This window comes from Protopterus annectens, chromosome 2.part0 (assembly GCF_019279795.1).
Source record: "Protopterus annectens isolate FY-2018-M chromosome 2.part0, PAN1.0, whole genome shotgun sequence".
Lineage (NCBI taxonomy): Eukaryota > Metazoa > Chordata > Ceratodontiformes > Protopteridae > Protopterus > Protopterus annectens.
The window spans coordinates 74,570,072-74,586,830 of record NC_056728.1 but is presented as its reverse complement, the minus strand read 5'-3'; the positions used below and the strand labels follow the sequence as shown (position 1 = coordinate 74,586,830).

Genomic DNA, 16,759 nt, shown 5'->3' with positions numbered 1-16,759 from the left:
GTCTGGTGCAAGTGATAACACAGTCACATTTCATCCATAGACGTCTCCCATACCCAGATGAAGTGCTTTATCCAGCATTAAAAAAAAGACTTAATTATACTCTATTTATTACAGGTTAATAAAAGAGGAACTCTGCCTCATCTGTAAGACAATATCTGAAAAGTAACTCCCTACTCTACATTTTAGCCACTTTGTTGATTGTGTTCATCTCAGATGTCTGATTTTGAAAAATAAACTAATAGGTAATATACAGTCAGCATGACCAGGCACTTCTCAAACACAGAAATCTCCAATACCTAGCAGAAATACTTTGTCTAAAATTTACCAAAATAAAAATACTTTCGTATATCTTATTAAAAGAGGACCTCTGCCTGGTTTGTAAAGCCTGATCTAAAATGTGACTTCTGTATCCAGCACTTGAATCCACTTTATTGAGTGTGTACACCTGAGATGCCTCACCGTCTTTAAAAAAGTACAAAAGGCATACTAGTGTATTTCAGCTTAAGCAAATAAAAATGTCAGTCACTTTTCATCCAGAAGGCACTCCCATACTTCATAAAATTCACATTAATCCTGCAAAGGCAGAATAATGCCTACTTGTTATTCACAGACAGTACATGTACCAAGAAGTCTACCATTATAAAGAGGAAAAGAAAAGAAAAGAAGAAACAAGACCTGAAACAGCCAAAGCAGCTAGCTATCACATTATCAACTTTATTCACAAAAAAGAAAAAAAAGTCACTACTTAGGTTATAATCTAACTCTAACCCACACACATTTGCACATGGACACATACCTACCCACCAAGTATACATTCCACTTACCTTTTTTCTGGCAAAGCAAACATTCAACAAAATGTATGCTCGATAAAATTGGATGTTCACAAAAACAACCCTGTACTTCTGGCTGTCAACCAAAGCACTGGTCTCCTAAACACATAGCACTCCTGTGTATAGATAGATGAGAAAGCAAACTGACATAATAAGTCACAGAAGAAGCAGATACTGGTGATTCTTTGCTTCTATCATTACCTGTACTCCTGAACTTCTGGAGTGACCCACATATATCTGTGATGTTTTTATCAAATAATGGACTTCTAAATATTGAATTCCTTGTCATATTTTTCATTATTCATTTTCTGATTCAGATGTACTGTCTATCTTGCCTGCTTTAGGCACTAACTGCTTTATGGATATATATTTTCATCTTTATTCTTGTCACCTTGCTAATGATACTTCCTAACAATACTTCTGACCCTTAGCACAAATATTTCCCTCTAAAGCAATACTCGCTAGCATAAAGCAAAGTTTGCCACACAGAAAAAAATAGTGGTCTGTGATTGTTTTATAATTATTTTATTGATCATATTAAAAATGTTATTGTTACATTCAGCCATGTCTTCTTGAAACTCCATGGCATCCTTTAAAGCAGTTTTTACTAAGGTTGGGATCTGCAATTGCTATACAATTTGATTGCTGTGGAATCCTTTCCATTTTCCCATCATGTATACACCTGCATTAATCCATTTCTGAGGCTTAGTCCTTCACAAAACAGACAACATTCAATAAGTCCACACAGTCTTGCTATGTATTTAGCTATACATTATTTTTTTTATGTTGACTTGCATATCAACACAGCATTCTACTCTTGTGGAGTTTCTCCATCAGGAATATGCAAATGAATAAAACCTAAAACTGATCTTCTGACGTCAACGAGTAATACTGAAGTTGAAAGATGTTTCTTTGTGGAATCACTGGAAAATGCTGAATGCTACATCCCCATTACATGTTACAGATTCAGTTGAAAACAACCTTCTCTTCTATCTGTTATCTCAACAGTATGTACACTTACGTACCATCTAAAACTAACCATAGTGCTTCCATTAACCACAGTCCTACAGATTACCTTATCTCACATACACTGCACATTCAGCAATGCATATGTACAACAATAAATTTACCCCCCATCCAGACCTTACCCTAACACTAACCTGGAAACATTCACACATGCAGCACAAGCTCATACAGACACAGTAGAAATCCACTCCTTTCACCAGTCCTTATTCTGTCCCTAACCTGCAAACACTTGCACATGCATTCCTACCTCAATGCCAAAACTTTTGATACAGCCAAAAATTCCAGCATTACAAAAAAATTGCTGGAGCCACAAGAAAATTACACTCAGAAAAAGATCAGTGTTCCTATGTTTGAAACCACTTACATTCAACAAGAGATTTCAATAAAAAAAGATATCAGTAGACTTTGAAATGTATATTTGACAGAGTTTACATATATGTATGTGTTTGCCTGTAAAATATGTGGAAAACACAGGGATTTGGTAAAGTTCCTTACTCCCACAGAATAATGTTTCATGTAATGTACAAATCAGACCTGAAATATTCCATTTATCTATGTTTGATAATTTTTTATGTTTGAATTATTGATTTACAATGGTCTATGATAATTACAAAAGGTATGTACCCAGTAGACATTACGCTGCTTTTGTCATTTTTTTAAATGATCAAAATGTTCTGTGGGTGATTTTAGTTATGAATTTGCCATCTATCAACAATGATGACCATTATTTCTGTTTTCAAAGTATCAGTAGCAATATAGTTAAGAATCTCCTAAAACATGAAAAAAAATCATAAAATCATCTCTGACTTTCTTGCATGCTACCTTTCTTTTTTGAACCTTTCATCCAGTCTAAAAACGCACACTTCTTGCTCCTATACCTAACTCTATAGCATTCCGTATGAGTCACAAATATTAATGTTCCATATTCTTCCTCTGCCAAATATCAAAAAGCTTTGAAAAATGTTCCACAACCACCATGCAGTATAATACTAAACATAATAGCATTTATATTTATTTATTTATTTGTTTACTGATCATTTTCTTAATTGAGTACATGGGCTGGTATAGGACCCTTTTTAACCAAAACCCAGGCCAAATGGCAAAATAAATGTATAGCAGGTATACAAAGGCAAACCATAAACTTAGTCAACAGATATACGTAGCACAAAACAAATACATTGAAGAGGGTGCTTAACATACAGAGTGTCCTCGTAAAAATGAAAACATTAAGAAATGCATAACTTGTACACAAAATCAATACAGAAGACTGACACTGAATTTTTTATAATTTGAAGGTTCCAGTCTTGTTGGAATGGATTGTAGGGTTGATCATGTCACAACCATTTTAGAAAGAAAAGACAGTATTGAGAATTTATTAGTAGCATGAGTGAGAAGTTATACATATTGTTTGCAATCTATGCACATTTAAACTCTTCCTTCAGACATAGCTTCATTTTTTTTGTTTGTTTTACTTGAGTTTGTGTTGCATTAATTTCAACACTTTGGCTATTCTAGGAAGTTGGGACTAGTTTGGTGAAAGATCTTTCAGAGATTACTTATGAGAATTGTCGTTTCAGTTTGAGACTGTGTTGCTTAAGGAGTACGTTGATTCAACCGTCTTTATTTTGTAACCGATTGAGAAGTAATATCTATCATAAAGCAGGTTGAAAGTTCATACATTTAACATCAAGCTGGCTCTGGCAATAACTGGAAGTGATATGGCTTTCTGTATAGTTAAGCAGTGATGTTTTCTATTACTCAATAGATATACAAGTGATGATTTCTTCTCTTTTTGTAACATGTTAGTGTTCTGTGCTGTTAGAACAAGCAGTAATGGTAGTAGCTCTTCTTATTGGGGAAATAGCATATTGATGGCTATTGCTCAGTAGGTCCCAGGTGAAAAAGATTTGAATTATTGTAAGCTGCTTTAAAGCTGCTGTCGGGCGGCTATGGTTTTAAGCATAGCATAATCTTTGAAAGGTGTATTATCCAGTAAAACCCATAAATATCTTTGTGCTGTTGTGTTAGTAGCCAGATTCCTGGGGGGGAGGGGGGTCAGAAATACTTACCTGTTGGATTGTGTTATTTATTATTATTCTACTAGTTCACAGCATAGGCTTTGGGAAGGTCCTTTGACAGCAATAACCAACATCTACGTCAACAAGGAGACTGAAAATCTAACTGGTGAGGCATTTACTGATATTAATATAGAAATCAAGGGCATTATCTATCAGCAACTGCTGCTCAATCTCTGTGACTTTAGATACTACATCCAGGGCTGTTACCCCCTGTACTGTCTTGAATGGGTTTGCCTGACTGCATCACAAAACCTGCCAAAGTATGTAAAAAATAGATTATAAATTTACAATTGGTTGGAGATTAATTTTGGTCACTCTTCTGCAGAGGTTATTAAAAGTATTAAACGCAATGAAGCAGGAACCAAAACAGGAAAGTACCACAGCAAACAACTTTATTTTAGTGCTTTCGTTGGCCTTAAGCCACTGACTTCATCAGAAACAATAAGCATATAGTATACAATGCTTAAATAGTCACCCCATCACATGATCACATTAACAATTCCCATAGGCTCATTTGAGAATAAAGACTTGAAATAATCTATGCACCTATTAAATAAGTATATATCTTATCTGACACCATAAAATCAGACATATTAATACGCATCATGATATACAAGCTAAAAAATCTTTACATGCATAACATAATAAATATATATATATATATATATATATATATATATATATATATATATATATGTGTATATATATATATATATATATATATATATATATATATATATATATATAAAATTATATAAATAGATGAATTCCTACTACCCATGTATGCATGTGTTTATGTATTAAAAACATAACTAGATAAATGACATCAGTAAGTAAATAAATTTATATATATTATACTCTAAATATGAAATTCAGACCTTAATTTTAATAAGCTTGCAATATAAACTGTCTTATTAAGTCCTGGTAAAACTGTGGCATTGCACCTAAGCTGCCACAGTAACTCTCTATATTCCAAAAACATCTCTTTTGGCCCCCCCTACTATCCTTATTAACTATTTGCTCCAACCCAGCAAATTTAAATGAATGGCTACTACATTCAAAAATATGCTTAGCTAAGGCATTGTTTAAATTGCCTCTGTGTATATCATAGACATGCTGATAAATATGCTTGTTTAGGGCATTCTTTGTTTTTCCTATATAAAACGGTCCACATTCCTGACAAATTGCTATATATACCAAACATTTACTGAGATAATTAAGTTTTTGTTTCAACTTTACTACTCCATAACCCATAATGTGGATGCCATTATTTTCCAAAATATAACCACATTGTGAACATCGCCCACATTTTCTCATCCAACCCACACTCTTATTGGGAGTACTCCTTTCCAATAAATTCTTAATATTAGAGTTCCTTTTATATATAACCAGTGGTATTTCACCCACCTTCTTTCTGTGTTACAGTTCGTTCATCAAAATACACCAACTGTTGTTAATAACTTCTTTTATGTCATAAAATAGGGGACTAAAAGTTAACATCTTAGCCCCTGTAAAGCCATCTCCTTTTCTAACTACTGTGTGAATGCCCTTCCATTCTTTTACTTATCACTTCCTGTAAAATAGGCTCAATAAAATCATAGGGATACCCTCTTCTTAACAACATTTCCCTAAGTTTGTCTATTTCTTCAACAAAAGCTTCCACTTCACTCACCATCTTAGCTAACCTCACACCCTGCCCCTTCACTAAAGATCTTTTTTTGGTGTGAAGAGTGATAATTGTCAAAATGCAGGAGAGTGTTGGAGTAAGTGGGTTTTCTATACAATGTCGAACTGAAACACTTGTTGTTTTTATCCTTACTAATCGTTATATCCAAAAAAATGAGTAGTGTCCAAGGTAGTCTCCATAGCAAATGATAGAAAAGTTGTACTAACATTCAAATATTCAAAAAAACTGTCAAGTAACTCATGTGTGCCATCCCAAAATATTAAAATGTCATCCAAGAAATGTCCATAGAATCTGAAATACTTAAACAACTCACTATTGAAAACATACATCATTTCCAATTATGTTAACACAATGTTAGCAAACAGGAGGGCACATGCCGCCTCCATTGCAACTCCAGTCTTTTGTTTAAAAAATTTATTATCAAACACAATAAAGTTGTTTTTTAAAATCAAATCCATCAATGTTCTGAACATTAAAATCCTTGGGTGACACAAATGTGTGTTAGAACATAAATAGTCATAAAACCAACTGATCCCTATATCATGGGGAATGACGGTGAAAATATCTTTCATATCAATGGTTGCAAATATCAAACTGTCACTATATAAATTCCTATTGATTTTACTTAAACAGTACCATGAGTCCTTCAGTACATGATGCTGTTTATCTAGGACATTTTTCAGGCGAAAATCAACAAATTTTGCCAAACTGAAGGTCTTAGATGCCTTAGCATGTACTATGGGTCTCGGTGGGGGGGGGGGGGGGGGGTTCCATGATGTTCTTGTGGATTTTAGGGATTCTAAATATTGTCAGTATCTGCGGTGCACTCTGTTGGAGAAAATTGTGTTCACTAATCATGATTTGTCCATCTATTAATACATCATTTAATGTGATGTCCACATTCCTATAAGCTAAGTTTAACTCATTTATAGATGTTTCATCATAACTATCACTGTACAAATGTAGCAACATTTTCTCGACATAAACATATTGATTCTTGATCACAATGCCCCCTCCCTTGTTTGGTTTCATAACCCTAATGTTCTTATTATTAATTATATGCTCAAGTAATTTGTTTTCATCAGATAGGTTAGATATATAATCTTTTCTTTTACTTTTCACAATTTTCCAAATTTGACTACTACACAAATTCTCAAAAACATGTTATATGGGGTGCAAGGGAGGGTTAAATGTGCTTGATTTTTTTACATTGTACTTCCGAAACATTAACTTGATCATTGTCAAAATAAAACTTGAAGTTCAACTTCCTAACAAATGTTTTTAACTCCAATAACATATTCTCCATCAACGGTACTTTGTTGGAACTTAATTCAAGCCTTTCTGAAAAAACTCGGCCCATTTTGTGCCAACACTCACTTCACTAAGATTAAATATCTTAAAGTCACCATATAAATTACTTATTATATCTAGGGACACTTGTGTATTATTGTCAGTTACCATCTGTTGGGTGCTCCCCTCCCCCGTCCCCTGTAAGGACGACCCCTGTTGGGATATGGATTTGTGTAATTCCCATAATTGTCTGTCTTCCTGTTGTAGTTGTTCTGCCTCCTCTGATTCTGGAGGCATTCTGACCTCCTCAATGGTGCTTCTAAAGGGACTGCTTGAGTATTAGTGGAATCATTTTCATGTACTGCATTTAAACCATTATTTTTGTCATCAAAAACATTAGCCTCATCACCCATGTTTTATACTCTCATATTATTATTAGTAGGTAGTGCCTTATCTGCTTAATATTCCCTTCTGTCCCTAGCAAGCTTCTTACTTTTTTACTAATTAAATCATCAACTGTTTTGTCAATGTTCACAAATATAGCCCTGTATTTATCAACTTTCAAAGGGAAACAAATTATTTTTCAACATTTCATTACATTCATCAACTTTATTTTGTAAAATGTTCATTTTTTTGTCATTGTCCTTCATTAATAATTCCCAAAGTTCACAGCCATGCCTGTTAAACATAGCTACTAATTCCCTATGGAAGTCAGAACCCTGCACAGTACCTGTGGAGAATTTCCAGGTCCACAGCCCCTTCGGTACATGCTCCCTATGAAGGCATTCTCTGAGATAGTTATTTTTGACTTGTAACTTCCTGTATTTAAATAATTCCCTCTCAAAATTGTTCAGTTGTTCATCGACTGTCCCAAAATTGTTGTTATAAGCAGAATACTTAAATTCACAACAAGCGCCATCATTTAGCCACTCGGATAGTGAAAAAGATGCAAACTCTGTTCCTGCTTGAGGCAAGCTATCAGCACGGCCCCTTGTAGCTTGTCGACCAATAGCAATACACGTACAGTGTGTAGAGGTGGGAATAGGGCTCCCCTGCCCTGGGGGGGGGGTCAAAAAGTCTTTAGTTTCCGTTGCTCTACTTGCGTTTACATTGCTGGATCCAAAAGATCCAAAAAACTCAGATTCTTACCCAAATCAGTAATTTGTTCAGACAGCACCAGAATAAGTGCTGCTAGGCTCCCAGTAGACATATTAAGCTCAAGTAAGGAACTGGCTGTAGTGTTCTCCATACTAGCACCTGTTTCCATAATGATACAGACCAAATGAAATGCAGAAACTCCAAACTATTAAGCACAATGAAGCAAGAACCAAAATTGAAAAGTACCACAGCAAGCAACTTTATTTTAGTGCTTTTGTCAGACTTAAGCCATTGACTTCATCAGAAACAATAAGCATATAGCATACAATGTAAGAAAGTCCAAGTAAAATAGCTAAGAGGTAACCACAGCACGACTGCAAATCCAGTATAGACAAATATAAACAAAATGCGATGTACTCCATTTAAAAAGAATACTCCGTTTATAAAAAATAAGTTCTGTTTTTATTTAGCATGCAAGAAGCTTCCACTTCACTCACCATCCTAGATAACCTCACACCCTGCCCCTTCACTAAAGATCTTTTTTGGTGTGAAGGGTGACAACTGTCAAAATGCAGGAGAGTGTTGGAGTAAGTGGGTTTTCTGTAAAATGTCGAACTGAAACACTTGTTATTTTTATCCTTACTAATCATTATATCCAAAAAATGAGTAGTGTCCAAGGTAGTCTCCATAGTAAATGATAGAAAAGTTGTACTAACATTCAAATATTCAAAAAAACTGTCAAGTAACTCATGTGTGCTATCCCAAAATATTAAAATGTCATTCAAGAAACATCCATAGAATCTGAAATACTTAACTCACTATTGAAAACATATATCATTTCCAATTATGTTAACACAATGTTAGCAAACAGGGGGGCACATGCCTCCCCCATTGCAATTAAAGTCTTTTGTTTAAAAAATTGACTATCAAACACAATAAAGTTGTTTTTTAAAATCAAATCCATCAATGTTCTAAACATTAAAATCCTTGGGTGACAAAAATGTGTGTTAGAACATAAATAGTCATAAAACCAACTGATCCCTATATCATGGGGAATGACGGTGAAAATAACTTTGATGTCAATGGTTGCAAATATCAAATTGTCACTATATAAATTCCTATTGATTTTACTTCAACAGTCCCATGAGTCCTTCAGTACATGATGCTGTTTATCTACGACATTGTTCAGATGAAAATTAACAAATTTTGCCAAACTGAAGGTCTTAGATGCCTAAGTATCTACTATGGGTCTCAGGGGGGTGTCCATGATGTTCTTGTAGATTTTGGGGATTCCGAATATTGTCGGTATCTGCGGTGCACTCTGTTGGAGAAAATCGTGATGTCTCCATCTATTAATAAATCAAGTAATGTTATGTCCACATTCCTATAAGATATGTTTAACTCATTTATAGATGTTTCATCATAACTATGACTGTACAAATGTAGCAATATTTTCTCGACATAAACATGTTGATCCATGATCACAATGCTCCCTCCCTTGTCTGGTTTCATAACCCTAATGTTCTTATTATTAATTATATGCTAAGTAATTTGTTTTCTTCATCAGATAGATTAGATATATACTTTTTCCTTTTACTTTTCACAATTTTCCAAATTTGACTACTACACAAATTCTCAAAAACATGTAATATGGGGTCTAGAAAGGGTTAAATCTGCTTGATTTTTTACATTGTACTTCCGAAACATTAACTTGATCATTGTCAAAATAAAACTTGAAGTTCAACTTCCTAACAAAGGTTTTTAACTCCAATAACATATTCTCCACCAACGGTACTTTGCTTCTTACTTTTTTTACTAATTAAATCATCAACTGTTTTGTCAATGTTCACAAATATAGCCCTGTATTTATCAACTTTCAAAGGGAAACACAAATCCTTTTTCAATATTTCATTACATCAACTTTATTTTTTAAAATGTTCATTTTTTTGTCATTGTCCTTCATTAATAATTGCAAAAGTTCACAGCCATGCCTGTTAAACATAGCTACTAATTCCCTATGGAAGTCAGAACCCTGCACAGTACCTGTGGGGAATTTCCAGGTCTGCAGCCCCTTCGGTACATGTTCTCTATGAAGGCATTCTCTGAGATAGTTGTTTTTGACTTGTAACTTCCTGTATTTAAATAATTCCCTCTCAAAATTGTTCAGTTGTTCATCAACTGTCCCAAAATTGTTGTTATAAGCAAAATCCTTAAATTCACAATGAGCGCTATCATTTAACCACTCTGATTGTGAAAAGGACGCCAACTCTTTTCCTGCTTGAGGCGAGCTGTCAGCACCACCCCTTGTAGCTTGTCGACCAATTGCAATATGCGTAGAGTGTGAAGAGGCGTGACTAGGGCTCCCCTGCCCTGGGGGGATCAAATAGTCTTGCATTTCCTTTGCTCTACTTGCGTTTACATTGCTGGATCCAAAACTTGTGGGTAAAGAACTCAGATTCTTACCCAAATCAGTAATTTGTTCAGACAGCACCTGAATAAGTGCTGCTAGACTCCCAATAGACATATTAAGCTAAATTAAGGAACTGGCTGTAGTGTTCTCCATACTGGCACCTGTTTCCATAATGATACAGAGCAAATGAAATGCATGAACTCCAAACTATTAAGCACAATGAAGCAGGAACCAAAACTGGAAAGTACCACAGCAAACAACTTTATTTTAGCACTTTCGTCGGCCTTAAGCCATTGACTTCATCAGAATACAATGCTTAAATAGTCACCTCATCACATGATCACATGAACAATGCCAATTGGCTCATATGAGAATAAAGACTTGAAATAATCTATGCACCTATTAAATAAGTATATATCTTATCTGACACCATAAAATCAGACACATTGATACACATCATGATATACAAGCTAAAAATTCTTTACATGCATAATATAATATATATATATATATATATATATATATATATATATATATATATATATAATTAAATAAATAAATGCAAAATAGATGAATTCCTACTACACGTCTATGTATGTGTTTATGTATTAAAAACATAACTAGATAAAAGACATCTGTAAGTAATAAATATGATATATATTATATTCTAGATATGAAATTCAGACCTTAATTTTAATAAGCTTGCAACAGAAACTGTCTCATTAAGTCCTGGTGAAACTGTGGCATTGTATCTAAGCTGCCACAGTAACTCTCTATATTCCAAAAACATCTCTTTTGGCACCCCCCACCACCATCCTTATTAACTATTTGCTCCAACCCAGCAAATTTAAATGAATGGCCACTACATTCAAAAATATGCTTAGCTAAGGCATTGTTTAAATTGCCTCTGCGTATATCATAGACATGCTGATTCTCTGTTTTTCCTATATAAAACTATCCACATTTCTGACAGATTCCTATATACACCAAACATTTACTGAGATAATTAAGTTTTTGTCTCAACTTTACTACTCCATAACCCATAATGTGAATGCTATCATTTTCCAAAATATAACCACATTGTGAATATCGCCCACATTTTCTCATCCAACCCAGACTCTTATTGGGAGTACTCCTTTCCAATAAATTCTTAATATTGGAGTTCCTTTTATATATAACCAGTAGTTTTTCACCCACCTTCTCTCTGTGTTTAAGTTTGTTCATCAAAATACACCAATTGTTGTTAATAACTTCTTTTATGTCATAAAATAGGGGACTAAAAGTTAACATCTTAGCCCCTGTAAAGCCATCTCCTTTTTTAACTACTGTGTTTGTGTTTGATACTCTCTTAATACGCCTGTTGGGGTCATTTACATTTGCCCCTAGCAATGGTATAAAATGCCCTTCCATTCTTTTATTTATCACTTCCTGCAAAATAGGCTCAATAAAATTATAGGGATACCCTCTTCTTAACAACATTTCCCTAAGTTTGTCTATTTCTTCAACGAAAGCTTCCACTTCACTCACCATCTTAGCTAACCTCACACCCTGCCCCTTCACTAAAGATCTTTTTTTGGTGTGAAGAGTGACAACTGTCAAAATGCAGGAGAGTGTTGGAGTAAGTGGGTTTTCTATATAATGTCGAACTGAAACACTTGTTTTTTATCCTTACTAATCATTATATCCAAAAAATGAGTAGTGTCCAAGGTAGTCTCCATAGTAAATGATAGAAAAGTTGTACTAACATTCAAATATTCAAAAAAAACTGTCAAGTAACTCATGTGTGCTATCCCAAAATATTAAAATATCATCCAAGAAATGTCCATAGAATTTGCAATACTAAAAACAACTCACTATTGAAAACATACATCGTTTCCCATTGAGATAACACAATGTTAGCAAACAGGGGAGGACATGCCTCCCCCATTGCAACTCCAGTCTTTTGTTTAAAAAATTGACTATCAAACACAATAAAGTTGTTTTTTAGTATCAAATCCATCAATGTTCTGATTCAGCTTATTATATAGTAAGCCTTACATACTAATTAAAATCAATTATTCACTTGAGTTGATTAGATGTATTAAAAGACAATTGCATATATTTAAATCCAGTTACTAAAACTATGATTTTATATTATATTAAACATTGCACATTGCCCTACCTATTATAAACTTTTAACTTTAAAATGCTTGTAATAGAAATGGAATCATTTAAACCTAGGAATTGTGTGGCATCTAAATAAACTTGCCACCAATATTCCCTTGATTCTAAAATTATTTTCCAAGGACCTTTCCTTAGGGTTTGTCGAATTTGTTATAATACTACAAACTTGAATTTATGTGTAGGATTATGCTCTGTATGTCTATAAAGTGCATTGGTATGTGAATTTTTGCTGATGTCATAAATATGCTCATATACGCGTTGTTTTAACTTCCGTTCTGTTTTGCCTATATAATAGACAGAACAGTGTGAGCATATTGCTGCATATATAACGCCCATTGTATTGCAATTATAATATCCTGGAATGGTAATGTGTATTCCCATTATTGATAACTGGTCCACTTCTAAAATATAATTGCAATATGTACACATATTGCATTTTCTCATTTTGCCTTGAGTGTTTTCTATCATTTTAGAACATGCATTGCACCAATCTTTCAAGTTCCGATCCCTTTTATAAGTAACCAAAGGTTGTGTGCCTAAAATTTTTGGTTAAATCTGTGTCACCTGTAATGAATGTCCAATTTTTCCGCATAAGCCGAATAATATCTGCAGAATCATTGGCATATGTTGTTATAAAACCTACATTGCCATACTTATTTGTATTTGGTTGTTCCCTTGTTTGAAATGCATTTGAGGATGATTCCACTGATTGTGAGTGTGGATTGACTATACTATCTTTTGATAATAAAGGTTTGTAAAACCCTAAGTTCCTTTTGTACACTACTTCAGTGATAATACTATCTACAAAATGCTTGGGATAATCCCTGTTAAAAAACATATCACCAATATATTGACATTCTCCAATCAAATCATCTATATCAGTGACAATCCCAGCTGCACGGACTATTTGTCCCTTTATAACAGCTTTTTTCACATGATTGGGATGGTTGCTGGTAAAGTGTAAGAACTTATTAGAATAAGTAGTTTTCCTAAATATGCCAGCTTTTAGATAACATTGTGATGTATCTTTGGCTAACAAAACATCTAAATATGATATCTTGTCATATCCCACTTCATGTGTGAAATTCAAAAAATCTGTGCAATTATTTACAAATTGCATAAATTTATCAATAACCTCTATGGGACTACTCCATATGAAAAAGAGAGCATCCAAGAAATGGCAATACATTCGTACATGCTCCATATATTGTGACTGAGACAAATATTTATCTTCCCATACGGCCATAACTACATTAGCATACAATGTGCCTACAGGGGAGCCCATTGCTACCCCTTTAATTTGTTTGAAGTAATGACCGTCATGGTATATATAATTATTGGTTAATACCAGTTGCAAAGGATGTGATAGAGTGTTGATGTTATCTTAGGCTATAACCATTTTTTCTGTAAAAAATTCAGTGAACCATTCCAAGCCTATATCTTGAGGTATACATATAAAAATATCCTTAACATCCACTGTAATAAATGTAATATCATTAATGTTGGAAATTTTCAACATGTTAACCTTTGAAAGAAAATCCCAGGAATCACGGCAAATATATTGTAATTCAAACACTTTTTCCTTCAATTGCATGTCTATATACTTTGCCATGAAATATGTTTTGGAACCTCCAGCATCCACAATTGGACGCAAAGGTGGATTTAATAAATCCTTGTGAATTTTGTGAGCTCCAAAAATAATTAGTATTCTGGGATTTTGTACGTACATATATGCATGGTCCTCTCTAGTTATTTGCCCTTGCATAAGCATGTCCTCCAGGTAATAATCAATTCTAGCATTGGAAATGTTAATTTCATTAATAGAAGCTTCAGTATATACATCTTCATACAATATTTGCAAAGTTAACTGATTATAGTCCATTGCATTCATTACTACCAGCCCACCCCCTTTGTCAGGCTGCATAATTTGTAAATCACCTCTTTGTTTTAAGTCATTTAACATATTTTGTTGTTGCTTAGTAATATTACTTTCATAGTATGTTGCTTTTTGCTGGAAAATACTATGAAAGTAATATTACTAAGCAACAACAAAATATGTTAAATGATTTAAAGCAAAGAGGTGATTTACGAATTATGCAGCCAGACAAAGGGGGTGGGCTGGTAGTAATGAATGCACATTTCCAATGCTAGAATTGATTATTACCTGGAGGACATGCTTATGCAAGGGCAAATAACTAGAGAGGCCCATGCATATATGCAGATACAAAATCCCAGAATACCAATTATTTTTGGAGCTCCCAAAATTCAGAAGGATTTAGAAAATCCACCTTTGCGTCCAATTGTGGATGCTGGGGGTTCCAAAACATATTTCATGGCAAAGTATATAGACATGCAATTGAAGGAAAAAGTGTTTGAATTACAATATATTTGTCGTGATTCCTGGGATTTTCTTTCAAAGGTTAACATGTTGAAAATTTCCAACATTAATGATATTACATTCATTACAGTGGATGTTAAGGATCTTTTTACATGTATACCTCAAGATATAGGCTTGGAATGGTTCACTGAATTTTTTACAGAAAAAATGGTTATAGCCCAGGATAACATCAACACTCTATCACATCTTTTGCAATTAACCAATAATTATCTATACCATGACGGTCATTACTTCAAACAAATTAAAGGGGTAGCAATGGGCTCCCCTGTAGGCACATTGTATGCTAACTTAGTTATGGCCATATGGGAAGATAAATATTTGTTTCAGTCACAATATATGGAACATGTACAAATGTATCGCTGTTTCTTGGATGATCTCTTTTTCATATGGAATGGTCCCATAGAGGTTATTGATGAATTTATGCAATTTATAAATAATTGTACTGATTTTTTGAAGTTCACACATGAAGTAGGATATGACAAGATATCATATTTAGATGTTTTGTTAGCCAAAGACACATCACAATGTTATCTAAAAGCTGGCATATTTAGGAAAAATACTTATTCTAATAAGTTCTTACACTTTACCAGCAACCATCCCAATCATGTGAAAAAAGCTGTTATAAAGGGACAAATGGTACATGCAGCTCAGATGATCACTGATATAGATGATTTTATAGAAGAATGTCAATATATTGGTCATATGTTTTTAAACAGGGATTATCCCAAGCATTTTGTAGATAGTATTATCACTGAAGTAGTGTACAAAAGGAACTTAGGGTTTTACACACCTTTATTATCAAAAGGTAATATAGTCAATCCACATTCACAATCAGTGGAATCATCCTCAAATGCAGTGCAAACAAGGGAACAACCAAATACAAATAAGTATGGCAATGTAGGTTTTATAACAACATATACCAATGATTCTGCAGATATTATTCGGCTTATGCGGAAAAACTGGACATTCATTACAGGTGACACAGATTTAACCAAACTTTTAGGCACACAACCTTTGGTTACTTATAAAAGGGATAGGAACTTGAAAGATTGGTGCAATGCATGTTCTAAAATGGTAGAAAACACTCAAGGCAAAATGAGAAAATGCAATATGTGTACATATTGCAATTATATATTAGAAGTGGACCAGTTATCAATAATGGGAATACACATTACCATTCCAGGATATTATAATTGCAATACAATGGGCGTTATATATGCAGCAATATGCTCACACTGTTCTGTCTATTATATAGGCAAAACAGAACGGAAGTTAAAACAACGCATATATGAGCATATTTATGACATCTGCAAAAATTCACATACCAATGCACTTTATAGACATACAGAGCATAATCCAACACATAAATTCAAGTTTGTAGTATTAGAACAAATTCGACAAACCCTAAGGAAAGGTCCTTGGAAAATAATTTTAGAATCAAGGGAATATTGGTGGCAAGTTTAGTTAGATGCCACACAATTCCCAGGTTTAAATGATTCCATTTCTATTACAAGCATTTTAAAGTTAAAAGTTTATAATAGGTAGGGCAATGTGCAATGTTTAATATAATATAAAATCATAGTTTTAGTAACTGGATTTAAATATATGCAATTGTCTTTTAATACATCTAATCAACTCAATTGAATAATTGATTTTAATTAGTATGCAAGGCTTACTATATAATAAGCTGATTTTATTGTAATGATTGTCTGAGGAAGGCTGCTGTCACAGCCAAAAGCACTATCCTATTTTAATAAACTTGGATTACTATTGGATTGC

The 16,759-nt window shown here is 33.7% G+C and overlaps 1 protein-coding gene across 2 annotated transcripts in view; it reads right to left on the bottom strand.

The window, feature by feature from the left end:
* Window positions 1-16,759, bottom strand: part of OBSL1 (obscurin like cytoskeletal adaptor 1) — a 1,518,259-nt gene that overhangs the window by 673,461 nt on the left and 828,039 nt on the right. The gene's annotated exons all lie outside the window — the stretch shown is intronic.